The 12,938-nt window shown below is 42.2% G+C and overlaps 1 pseudogene; it reads left to right on the forward strand.

Annotated features, from left to right (window-relative positions):
* The first annotated feature begins 11,987 nt into the window (after positions 1 to 11,987).
* Positions 11,988 to 12,261, forward strand: LOC102489819 (small integral membrane protein 15-like; annotated as a pseudogene).
* Positions 12,262 to 12,938: the final 677 nt, after the last annotated feature.

Below are 12,938 nucleotides of genomic sequence, written 5' to 3' on the forward strand. Positions count from 1 at the left end.
GGCGAGCACACGCGCCGTATATCCAAAAAAAAAAAAAAAAAAAAGAGAAAAGAAATATGAAAGCAGCCCAATTAACGCAACACTGACAGCACTGACGATGTCGACACAGTCGATGGTTTCTTCGGGGCTTTGCAATAACGCACATGTGGTCCTAATGTTGAAGTGTGGTCCAGGGGCTGGCTTATTAGTGGACAGCACTTTGCAGCTGTAGAGGAAGATGTAGAGCCAGAAGAGAAAAAGCGGGTCCAGCTGGCGGCATGGTGACTAAGATACCAGACTCACATGGCTGACTGTGGCCCAAGTCCAGGGCCTGGTGGGCTTCCTTTCTCACTTTCTCTTTCTCTCTCTTTTACTATCATCTATCTATCTGTTTACCTATCATCTGTCTCTGGTGAATGCATGTGCTTTATAGCAAATTTAAAAAAAAAATATTCTTTATAAAAAAAGAAGAGGAGGAAAAGAAAGGAGCAGAGGATGTGAAACTCTTACATAAATCTGGAAAGTGATCTGCAAGTTTCCACAGAAAAAAGCAAGATGGCTGCTGACGAAGATGATGAAGATGATGATGATGACAAAGATGATGATGAAGAAGATGATATTGATGAAAGAAGAAGAAGAAACGGAAGAAAAAGCTCCAGTGAAGAAATCTGTATGACGTACTCCTAGAAAAATGCACACACACACACACACACACACACACACACATACACACAAACCAAAATGAAAAAAGATTCAAAACCATAAACATCAAGATTGAAAGATTAAAAATTGTTTAAAACACAGGGAAAAAAAATACTCTTAAAATACCAAAAGGACCTGTTTCTGTAGAAGACATTAAAGAAAAAATACAAGCAAACATAGAAGAAGGCGGTTCTCTTCCCAAAGTGGAAGCCAAGTTTATCAACCACATGAAGAACCGCTTCCAGAAGACTGGCTAGGAGGCTATTCAAAATCTCTGGCAGTGCAGGAAGTTGCTGTAAGAAAATAACTTAAACAGTGTTAAATTTTTCTGTCTTGGGGCCAGCAGGCAGTGCGGTGTTAAGGCACTGGTCTCCCACATGACTGACTGCAGTTCAGGTCCTCAACCCAGCAGCCTGAGAATCACACCAGACGCGTGTGCACACTTGCCCCAAATACCAGGAGAGTAGAGGAAAGGGTTTCAGTGTGGCTGTCTCGCCTGGGGGGAAGGATTTATCGCTTTCTCTCTCATTATCTCTCTCTGGTGAGCATATGCACCGTATGGCAAAAAGAATAAAAAAAAAAAATCCCCCCCAACTTGTTTCCTTTCTGTAACAGTTGTTATCTGTCTGTCTTTTCTGTAACACAGAGTGAGAACTTTCCCTAGGTTTGATCAATGGTTTCCAGGTTCCATTGCCAAGAATGTGTGGTTCAAAATGCCTGTTTAGTTTTTAAAGACAGAACTCCACGCTTTGCTTGATGTTTAGAATGTATGCAATGTTACGGTCAACCAAATAAGTGGTGGGGAGACAAAAATATGTGAACAAACTCAGTATTTTAATAAAGTTAGAAAAATAAAGGAAAGAAAACATGCCGGGCACATGTGCATGCATGCCCAAAATCCCAGGAGGAGTTTAGAGAAGGTGCCATGGTGTGGCCATCCCCTCAGGGGATGATTTCTCACTCCCCCAGCCCTCAGTCCCCCCCCCCCCATGCTTGTGCCTGATAGCAAAACTAAAAAGAGAAAGTGCAATGTTTATTTACTGGAAGTTCACTAGTACAACACTATGACTAAAATAATAGGAAGAAGAGGAACAACATTTTAGGAAAGGGACATGGTGAGAGCGGAGGTCCAGTTGGTCCTGGAGCTGGCTAGCTGATGAGTTCGGCTGGAGGTAGAGAAGGGAGCAAGGACGATAAAGCTGGAAAGGCAAGGTGCAGCCAGGCTGCGTGGAGACAGTCAGGGACTGCGAGTGTGGGGAGGGCAGAGGTTTCAGCCTGGAGTTCAGCCCGTGTACGTTAGATGGCACCTGCAGCTGTGTGACACGAGGAGCGATGTGATGAAAGCAGCGTTTTCAGAAGAATAATCTGGCAGGGGTGTGGAAGATGAAAGGAAAGGGGAATTAGTGAATTCCAGATGTAAACCAGTCATGGTGAATAGTCCTGTGGGAGTGAAACAATCAGCTGTGAATGTTCAGGGCATGGAGAACGGAGGAAGAGACAGTGGCTGCAGCACGAGAAACGCCACTGGGCAGAACGTCTGACATGGAGTCATAGGAGACCTGGGCATCCAGTCACACTGTCTCTGGGAGGGGACAGATATGCTGCGTGGCCACAGAAGGGACTCTGTCATGAGTAGGGAAACTTACATTGCTGCTTCAAATACCTTCAGGGTGGTAGGAAGGATATTATATCACAGAAACTCAACAATTATGTGTCTCTCTTACATGTGGTCACCCTAAAAAGTAAGTTGAGTCTTAAGTTCAATAAAGTGTTTTTTTTTTTTTTTTGGTAGGGCCAGCAGGTGGTGTGGTGGTTAACGCACTGGACTCCCACATGGGCGACTGTAATTAGAGCCCTGGACCCACTGGCTTGAAAATCCTGCCGAGCACATGTGCCCCAAATCCTGAGAGAAGAACGGAGGAGAAGGAACTGCGGCATGGCCGACCCGGGGTGTGCGGGGGACTGATTTCTCACTTTCTCTCTCTCTGTGTCTCTGGTGAGTACACATGGCCTGTGACAAAAACCTTAAAAAAAAAAAAAGTGGGTTTTTGAGTTATAGCTTAGGACAAATTCACCCAAATGAACAGATTCTAGTTTCCTAAACATGTGCTCATTGAAATGGCAACAGAGAAGGACCAGTAGGTGGTGTAATGGTTATGTTGCTGGGCTCCCATGTCGTCTACTGCAGTTCGAATGCCAGAACCAGTGGCTTAAAACTCACTCTGGACAGATGTCTGTGCCCAAGAGAGAAGAATGGAGGAGAAAGGATTGTGGTGTAGTCATCCCCACCCTACTCCCGGGTGTGTGTGTGTGATTTCTTGCTTTCTGTCTCTGTCTCTCCAGCGAGCACACACCGCCCCCATACCAAAAATCTCTCTGAAAAAAAAAAAAAGATTAAAAAATGAGACACGGCAATAGAGAAAGTTGATTTTTATAACAAAGAGCAGGGCAAGAAGAGGGGAGGTTACAAGTTGTCAAGAGTTTACATAGGTCAAGTTAAAATAATGCAGGCAACTGATTGGCTATGCCTTATTTTTTACATCACAAATTCAAGAACATGAGGATGAAGGGTGCATAATGGGAAAAAACAGGAAATTTTAAAACTTATTTTCTTTCCTTTATTCCTCTCATACTTTAGGAGTTGACTGGCTGGCAGCTTATGTAACTAATGTAATCTGTAACTATTGTAACAAATAATGTAATCTGTTACTATTGTAACAAACAAGACTGTTTTCTTAGAAGAGGGTTTGAGACAATGGTCACTAGAATGCTACTTGACCAGGGTCCCAGGTGAGAAATTGTAAGAGCTGAAAATGTTCATTCAAGGGACATTATGTAGCAGGTTAAATTGGGATAATTGTAATAATGTTATTGTTACATAATACTTACAGATTTAGATTGTTTTGTGCAACTGTACAGCTTAAAGAATCTATGTTGTGGCTTCCCTCAATCTATGTTGTAAATCTGAAGTTAACAGATTCAATGTCGCCATAAGAACACAAACAGGGTCATACATACGTGAAAGGAAGAGACACAGAACAATTTTGGGAAAATCGTAAGGGTCAGAGTAACACTGAACTAGCTAAATTTGTGTTATAGGCAACAATGGATAAACAAGAAGTATAAATACAAGGGGCTGGGAATTTCTGTTTTGGGAGTGGTTGTGGGCTTGTTAGCTCTCGGCCACTCCCTCTGCTTGAACACAGCTAAGTAAACTCTATTTCTCCCTCTTTGCTTTGTGTCTTAATTATTCACAGAAACGGCTGAGGGTAGCCAGCAACAGGTGGCGGTCACAATGTAAAACCTATAATCCCTTCTCAGCATCACAGTTTGCTTATGTAAACTAAAACATGCCTTTTGGGCAATGACCCTGCTGTGGGTGGAGCATAGTAAAGTCTTAGGATCAAGTCAACTCAGGCCTTTAAAATTCAAATGGATCTTGCTTTTCACAGACTGTTCCAAACTGCTTTTCGTTCACAATGTCATTTATAAAATAATATGACAAAAATAATAACATATATAGAGAGATATCTTAGACTTATTATTTGCCTTACTCGTTCTACCCAGTTCGAGACAGTAACCAACCAAGTTTTTGTCGGCTGGAATGGCTCAACAGCCTGCATTGCATAATTCCAGGGGACCCTGTACAGTGCACAGTCAGTGTTATTTTATGCAATTGCCTTAGTGACCCTACTCAGGTACTAAATCTTATTATTTCAGTAATCTCATTATTCGCTCCTATCCAACTATCACCCCTTTCTGCTCTTCTGCCAGAAGACAATATTCAAATTAATCATTTAACTTGTGGGGCCAGCAGATGGCATAGTGATTATGTCTACGACTCCCACATATGGTTCGAGTCTCAGACCTGGTAGCTTCAAACTCATCTTGGAGATCTTAGGGGTGAGAATGGAGGACAAGGGATTGCAGGATACCCATTTCCCCCACTCTCTGGGGTGATTTCTCACTTTTCCCTCTCATTGTCTTTGTTTCTGCCTTTCTCTTTCTGGTGAGCATATGTATCCTAAAGCAAATAAAATAAAACAAAATAAAATAAAATAAATAATTTCACTTGGGACCAGCAGGTGGTGTAGTGGTTAAGGCGCTAGACTTACACATGGCTGACTACGGTTTGAGTCCTGGACCTGTCAGCTTGAAAATCATGCTAGGCTTGTGTGTGAATGTCCAAAATCCCAGGAAAATGGAGGAGAAGGCATGGCAACATGGCCATCCCCCTGGGGGGTGATTTTCTATTTTCTCTCTCCGGTGAGTACATGCACCCTATGGCAAAAAACCTGTAAACATTTTTTTTCACTTAATTTTGTATTTACTGTTCAAAAACTATCTTCATGTACAATAGCTCACTTAATCCTCACAAACACTCTATAATTGTTAGACAAACATATCATCCTTATTTTAACGTTTGAGAAAACATAGAACCTGACCCTCCGAAAGCTAGCAGGAAATAGGGTTGGTCATAACATCTTTTGCACAGACCCATTACCAAGGAGTTCACTGAGCTGGGAGGGTGAAAACAAAGACTGGCCATGACTGTCCCAGTGATGTTAAGGTGATGCGAGTTCCGTGACAAGCAACCTAAAAGTGTGGTTTCTTCACCTGAGAAAACTTTGTTTTGTCACTAAAATTAGAGGTCTTATTCTTCAAAAGGATGAAAAACAGCTGAGGTCAACCTTGCAAAAGGCAATAATGTTTTCATTCCAATTCATAAAGTCACCAAGTAATAAGATCTGAAGGACACCGTTTTGCTTTATTTTCACTGGGGATAACACTTGTTTTTGTTTGTAATTCCCTAGAGGAGATTAAGCCCTGAACAGGATTTATCAGCTCTGGCTTTATGTAACAGATATCACAAACCGCCCCATGCGGATATTATGCTGAGTGGAGTCTTGCGTGTGAGATCATTCTCTTATTACACGGCATACTGGGGCAAACTATTTAGAATAAATTGAAATGAATAATTAATGAAAGAGAAAAGAATACCCTTTTCAGTTCCAGATGCACTAATGCTGTCCTTTTTTTCTGGCTTCTCCTTATTTGCTCTTTCCACTCTTCGGTGACATTTTGAACCACTCTCCCTCAGTTTATTCCTTCCTCTTCCTCTTGGGATGGCTGAGATGGCAGCCCGGCTGCAGACAAGCGCCCATGCTCTCCGAACGAGACGGCCTGGAAGACGGGAACAGGTGCTCTTTCCTCAGGAAAAGCACACCGTGCCCACCTGGAGATGCCCCTCTTTGCATTCATGCGCCCACCAACCTGGCTGGCAAGCAGGAGGAGGGCCCTAGGGTACTGCTGATCTGAGACAGGGCAGGGAAAGCCAGGGAGCACACACACCTTTCCACTGGAATAAGCATTTCCGGTCGTTCTTGCTTTGGGTGAACCAGTTAGTCTATAGCTTTGTTATGCAACATGTCGAGGGTGGGTTGGGTACCATCAGCATCCCCTGGCACCTTAATAATACAGAGTCTCTACCTATACCTACAGAATCAGTATGTGTTTTTAACGAGATTCCCAGCCGATTTCTCTGGACTTTCAAGTTGAAGAAAAACTGGTCTACCAGAGGTCTTCTTGCCCAGAAACAGTTTTTTAAAAATAATTATTTTTATTATGTTTTAATTTTTTTTTTTTTCACTACAGGGCATGTGTGCTAACCAGAAGACACAGAGAGACAGAGAGACAGAAAACAAGAAATCCCCCCACCCTCAGGGGGGATGGCCACACTGCAATCCCTTCTCCTCCATTCTCCTCTCGGGATCTTGGGCACGCATGCACATGCGCCTGGCGTGAGTTTAAGCCATCAGGTTCGGTACTTGAACTGTGGTGGGCTACATGGGAGTCCAGTGACATAGCCTTACTCCAACTACAGGTCCCTATTATGTTTTAATTTAATGAGAGAGAGAGAGAGAAAGTGAGAAAGCATGTCACCAGGTCTGGGACTCAAACCACAGTCAGCCATGTGGGAGCCCAGCACTTTAACCACCATGCCACCTGCTAGCCCTGCCCCAAAACACATTTTTCCCCTTTCTTGTAACTACAGCACACATTTCAAAGGAAATAAGCTGAAATCAGATAGTATATTATATCAAGTTGTAGGTTAGTGAAAATTTTGTTCTTATGTGCAACTATGTTTACTAAGATTATTAGTTAATTTAGAACAAAAAAGTTAAGTTTTTTTTAAAAGAATTTTTTAATTTAACTTTATTTATTTATTTATTTAAATTTGACCAGAGAGGGACAGAGGAGAGTGAGAGAAAGAGCGGGAAAGCGAGAAAGCAAGTCGCCAGGTCTCAGCCTCAAACTGCTGTTGACCCTGTGGGAGTCTAACACCCTCAACCACCATGCCACCTGCCAGTCCCTCTTTCTTAAAGAAAAAAAAATCACTTTATTTATTTATTTTAATTTGACAAGAGAGGGGGTGAGAGAGTGAAAAAGAGAGAGAGAGAAGTAAAGTGAGAAAGTAAGCCACCAGGTCTGGGACTCGAACTGTGGTTGGCCATGTGGGAGTTTAGTGCCCTTAACCACCATGCCACCTGCTGGCCCCAGAAAGTTATTTAAAAATATTCTGAATAAATCAGTGACTTTCTTTGTTGGGATCATTTGATACCTCTTATAAAGTGCTATGTAAGACCAGGTGGGGCAGATGGTGGGGGGAAGCTGTAAAGCCCCAGGCTCTGTGAGGTTGACCTACCTGGAGAGTCTCCAGGTGGGCATCCATAGACCGCCCTGAGTGCTCTGGGCACGGGCAGGCCCACGATCTGGGTCTGACTGAAGCTGGAGTGGCTTTGACACCAAGACCCTGTGGAGAGTGCTATCTCCTTATCTTTCTCTTTTTGTGTCTCATAGAAAAAAAAGAAACTTTAGAAAAAGATAAGAAAATAATCAGAAACAGCTGACTCAAACACCAACCCAAATCTTGCTTGTTGGTAATTTCTAGAATGCCCTATACAATCCCTCAGGCAAAAATAAACTACAATTTCTCTAATCAAAAAACAAAGATAGTCAAGCAAATGAATTTCCTTAGCTTTTTCACATTTATGTATATTGAAAAAGAAAAAAACAAACAAACTGAGTCCATGATAAGCCACACTCATTTATTTGGATGCCTTGCTCAATTCTTTTTCACTTGGGATTTTTGCTAATAAAACAATCAGAATTTAATACTTCTATTTTTCCAACATTCCAACACATTTTTTTTTGGGGGGGAGAGGTTTTCGCATAGGGCATATGCACTCACCAGACAGACAGAGACAGAGAGACAGAAAGCGAAAAAATCACTCCCCAGGTGGGATGGCCACGCCGCAATCCCTTCTCCTCCATCCTCCTCTTGGGATCTTGGGCACACACAGATGCCCTGCATGAGTTTAAGCCACCAGGTCCAGGACTCAAACCACGGTCTACTACGTGGGAGTCCAGCGACATAGCCATTATGCCAACTGCTGGTCCCAAACACATGCTCTCTCTCTCTCTCTTTTTTCCAGCACCCCTAATTACCATGCCATCTACCAGCTCCAGAGAGCCCATTTTTCCAAGACCCCTAACTACCATGCCATCTACCAGCTCCAGAGAGCCCACACTCTTTTTTTTAAAGAATTATTTTTATTTAACTTTATTTGTTTTTAATTTGACCAGAGAGGGACAGAGAGAGAGAAAATGAGAAAACAAGCCTCCAGGCCAGGACTTGAACCACAGTTGACCAAGTAGGAGTCCAGCACCCTTAACCACCATACCATCTGTCTGTCCTAACACATGTTCTCTTTGCGTCTCTGAAAATCTCTAGAATATTTGAGGTATTTTTCCCTTTTAAGTTTAGATTAAACAATTAAGTTAACCAGCTCATCAGCTCTTCCTATGAGAGTTCTGTTAGAAACGGGTTTTGGTTTGCAATAAGAGAAGAAGGAAAACTTGAGCAACGGCCTTAGATTTCTTTAGAATAAATTCCTTAAAATAATATTAAAATGTACAACTTTACATTTTATGGCCTTGAATTAATTAATTAAGTAAATTTGTTTTGGGAGAGAGAGATTTTTGCTATATGGTATATGTGCTCACTGGAGAGATAGAGAGAGATAGACAGAAAGTGAGAAACCATCCCCCAGGGAGATAACCATGCTACAATCCATTCTCCATTTTGTCTCAGGATTTTGGACATGCACGCACATGTGCCTGGTGTGAGTTTTAAGCTCCTGGGTCTGGGAATTGAACTGTGGTCAGCTACGTGGGAGCACAGTGACATAACTATTATATCATCTGCTGGTCCCTATGGCCTTGAATTTTAAGAACTGATGTTGGGGGCGGTGGGGCAGCAGGCGGCCTGGTGGTTACGGGCACCTGATTCCCACATGGTTTGAGTCCCAGAACTGGGTCTTGCTTTCTCACTTTCTCTCTCTGTCTTTCTCTGGAAATATTACGTAATAATAATAACAAATAAATAAATAAATAAAGTTAAATAAAATAATTCTTTAAAAAAAATGATGTTGGTTCAGCATGTGGTGTGGTGGTTAAGGAACTGGATCCCACATGACCAAATGTGCAGTTCGAGTCCCAGACCCAGTGGCTGGAGAATCATGCTGAGGGTCTGTGTGCCTGTCCAAAATCACAAGAGGAGAATGGAGGAGGGGATTGTGGGATGGCCATCCTCCTAGGGGTGATTTCACACTTTCCCTCTGTCTCTGTCTGTGTCTCTGTCTCTGATGAGTGCATATGTCCTATAGCCAAAGAAAAGGAAAGAAAGGAGAAAGAGAAAGAAAGGAAGAGAGAAAGAAAGAAAGAAAGAAAGAAAGAAAGAAAGAGAAAAAGAATCAATGTTTCTTTCTGAGCTTCTAGTTCACAAGCCAATGCAGCACTGTCGAAGAAAAGTTTCATTCTCTATACAGTCTAACACAACAGAATTCTGAATGATCAATTATAGTTATATGATAAATTAGTGGCCCAGGCAAGATTCAACAAGACAACGTCTTTAGTTTTTAAATTTTATTACTTTTTTGCTCAGATGTATTTCTATTTCTAAATATTTTATCTATCTCACAATATTTTATTCACTTAAGCAAACACACAGATACACAAACATAAATGCATACAAAAGCTTTATTTTTATTTTTTAAAATTATTTTAACTTTATTTATTTTCATTATTATTATTATTGTTTTCCAATTCGATCAGAGAGAGATATAGAGAGAGAGAGAGAGGGAAAGTGAGAAAGCAAGCTACCAGGCCTGGGACTTGAACCATGGTCAGCCATGTGGGAGTCCAGCACCTTTAATCACCATGCCACTTGGTGGCCCCTATACAAAAGGTTTATAACATTGGGCCCAGAATATTTTTCTCTTACTCTGGTATTTATCCACTAGTTATAAGCAATTTTTTTTTGGGGGGGAGGGTTTGCCATAGGACACATGTACTTGTAGGAGAGAGACAGAGAGATGGTGAGAAGGAAAGTGAGAAACCACACCCCTCACTGCCACCCCAAGAGAGGTAATCCCTTCTCCTCCATTCTCCTCCTGGGATTTTGGGCATGCACATACACATGCCTGGTGTGATTTTCAAGCCACAGGTCTGGGACTGAAACTGTGGTTGGCCACGTGTGAATCCATTGGCTTAACTACTGCACCACTTGCTGGAGCTAGTTTGTTTGTTTCCTTTTCTTTTTTCTTTTTTTCTTTTTTTTTTTGAAGAGGTTTTTGTAATAGGGCACATGCACTCACCAGAAAGACAGAGAGAGACAGAGAGACAGAAAGTGAGAAATCACCGCCCGGGGGGATGGCCATGCCACATTTCCTTCTCCTTCATTCTCCTCTTGAGATCTTGGGCACACACGCACACGCGCCCAGCGTGAGTTTAAGCCACTGGGTCTGGGACTTGAACCAGGGTCGACTACATAGGAGTCCAGTGACATAGCCATTACACAACTGCTGGTCCCAAGGTTTCTTTCTTTAAAAAAAAAAATTGTTGCCAGAGAGTGCATGTGCTTTCTAGAGAGAGACAGAGAAACACACAGAGAGACAGAAACAAGGAGAAAGTACCCACAAAGAGGCGTGGTCATGCCACAATCCCTTCTCCATTTCTTTATCCTGTTGGGATTTAGGGCACAGGCGCACACACGTGTACTGCCAGAGTTGGGGTTTGAACTATTCAGTGGGCTATGTTGGGGTTTGAACTATTCAGTGGGCTATGTGGGATCTGATCCTCTTAACCTGTAGGCCACGGGGCTAGTCTGAGGTATTTTTTGAGAATCTTGCCCTGTCCCAGTATTCCTGCGCGGTGTCCTGGTTAGCTAGGATTACAGGTGCATGTCACCTCTCCCAGGCAGTTTTTGATAGGTCTGGGAACTGAACCTGGGTCTTCCATGTGGCCACAGCATTGCACAGCAGTGCTCTACTACATATGCCACCACACTTGGGCTGGAATTAAGTATTTACAGAGCATGCAGGATTATGGTCACCGTACTGGTCACCGTATTGGTAACCGCAGATGACATAAAAGACATTGAAAAAATGGTCTTTGCCTTAAAAGTATTTCTCTAGGTAGGAGAAACCAAACAGAAACATACAAAAAAAAGGGAAGATAACCTCACCATCGTATGAGAAGGTAGCAGCTACCGTTTACTGAGCAGGGTGCGTGCTTAGGCCTTGACAAGCAGCTCTGAGTCATGACAGTTCCATTTTTACAGATGGAAAAACTGAGCCTGAGAAACTTCAATAACTTAAAATTGGCTGGCATTCAAACTCACATCTGATCACAAAATCATGCTTTTCTCTTTTTTCTAGAGAACTATTTAACTAATTATTATTACTATTATTACTTTAAAGTTTTCTATAGGGTACATGCACTCACCAGAAAGAGAGCGACCTGTGAGGTCTGGAACTCTAACCCCAGTCAGGCATGTGGGAGTCCAGTGCCTAAACCACTAAGTCACCTGTTGGCCCCCAGAATCATGCGTTTAATTATATAGTACCATGTGCTTGATGAGGAGAAGGTATTTTGGGATCCCCTGGCGCCATGTGGGGAAGCCCGGTAGCGGCCAGTGCAAAGGTTTAGTCGGGTGCCCAGTGGAGGCGGCCGCAGTGAGGGTGGAACAAGCTACTATATAGAATTTAAACCTTTCAGAAGGGTATGATAGATCTAAGAAGAGGACAAGCAAGGGTCATATGAAGTTGTAACTGGCTCATCAATAATCCCAGAACAATTAGAGATCACCACGCAACATAAGGTAGATGATTGTAATCCCAGCTGAATTAAATGTGGCTGGAGGTATACCCATTGCCTACCCAGTTTTTCTAACCGCTATAAAGATGTTTGACATAAAGGCTTGGGCTGAATACGTCGTGGAATGGACTGGAAATGACCCCATAAGGCTTCCTTACAACAGTTATTCTGGCCCTTACTGCACTGTTCCTAGCAAGAGCTGAACTATCCTGGATATTGGCCAGGGAGAAGGAGCAAACAAAGAAACAAAACCTTCAAGAAAATATTGCAAAAGCAAAATGACTAAAAAAGGATGGAAGGAATGGACAAGTTCTGCAACTAGCGGCAAATCATTTGGGAAATGATACAACGTTGGAATGATTCATGATAGGTTTCTCTTTGGACTTCATGGCAGTACTACTTAGTAAATGAAATCTGATTGTTCTTAAGGGAAAGTCATGTTCTGACGTCAATACTGTAGTAACTTTCAGGCTCTAGTGTAGTTTGATGATGTCTGTTGGCAGGGACTGTTAGCATTTATTGTGGCACGAAGTCTATACTGACGGGGTCTTTGCCATTTAGCCGTGCAATGAGATGCTTGCAAACTGAGATGCAAATCTGCTGGGGAGAAAAGGACAAGATGGTGATACCGCTTATTAGAGAGAACAGTTTTTGCACTTAGGAACGCTGCCACTTTCTTAGAGATGACTTGTCGAGAAGAATAACATTATGATTTAAAGCATGCAGTAAAAATGCCAAATGCTGTAAGTATCTTGGAATTAGTTTATTCTTGTGTTTAGTAGGACTGTGAAATGGTTAAAATGTCTTAATCAGGTTTGCACTAGTAGAAAGGCACCCCTTTTCCTTTGTATTCCATTCTTCCTTTTATCTCACATGGTAGTGATGTCTTACACTTTTTATCAAGTATGTTCAATGTGAAAATCAAAATTTCAGATCTCTTTTAAAGAACTCTTAGATATACTTCATAGTGATAAGGAAGACTTGAATTTGGAAAAATTTTGTTGACCATAGTGGTGATTATGACAAAATGAGTATGT

This window comes from Tupaia chinensis, unplaced genomic scaffold (genome assembly GCF_000334495.1).
Source record: "Tupaia chinensis unplaced genomic scaffold, TupChi_1.0 Scaffold000549_1, whole genome shotgun sequence".
In the NCBI taxonomy this organism is placed as follows: domain Eukaryota; kingdom Metazoa; phylum Chordata; class Mammalia; order Scandentia; family Tupaiidae; genus Tupaia; species Tupaia belangeri.